The sequence below is a fragment of the Gossypium arboreum genome, chromosome 9 (genome assembly GCF_025698485.1).
Source record: "Gossypium arboreum isolate Shixiya-1 chromosome 9, ASM2569848v2, whole genome shotgun sequence".
Taxonomy (NCBI): domain Eukaryota; kingdom Viridiplantae; phylum Streptophyta; class Magnoliopsida; order Malvales; family Malvaceae; genus Gossypium; species Gossypium arboreum.
The window spans coordinates 20,606,701-20,607,234 of record NC_069078.1 but is presented as its reverse complement, the minus strand read 5'-3'; the positions used below and the strand labels follow the sequence as shown (position 1 = coordinate 20,607,234).

General features: G+C 37.5%; 1 non-coding gene across 1 annotated transcript; it reads right to left on the bottom strand.

Annotated features, from left to right (window-relative positions):
• Positions 1 to 215: 215 nt before the first annotated feature.
• LOC128281141 (small nucleolar RNA R71) lies at positions 216 to 322 on the bottom strand. The gene has a single exon (XR_008271353.1). It is a non-coding gene; the product is annotated as a small nucleolar RNA R71 (small nucleolar RNA).
• Between the last annotated feature and the right edge of the window lie 212 nt (positions 323 to 534).

Below are 534 nucleotides of genomic sequence, written 5' to 3'. Positions count from 1 at the left end.
ATACCAACGCTCAGTTAGCAAACTTTTTAGAACTATGTGATACATTTAAAATTAATGGCATTTCTAATGACATTATTCGCCTTCGGCTATTCCTTTTTTCTTTGAGAAACAAAGCTAAATAGTGGTTGAATTCATTACCAAGGGGGTCAATCACTACTTGGGAACAAATGACCAAAAAGTTTTTACTAAAATATTTTTCGCCGGCTAAAATGGCTAAACTACGTAATGATAACTTTTCTTTTGTGCAGATAGATTTAGAAACATTCTACGATGCATGGGAGAGATATAAGGACCTTTTGTGAAGATGCCCTCACCATGGGTTACCACTCTGGCTACAGGTTCAAACTTTTCATAATGGCCTAAATCCTTTGACTCGACAAATGGTTGACGCAGCTGCTGGCGAAACCATCAATAATAAAACACCTGAAGATGCTTACGAGTTTATAGAGGAGATGTCACTGAATAACTATCAGTGGCAAGTTATGAGGACAAAGCCAAGTAAAAGAGCCGTCGTTTATAACATCGATTCGGTCA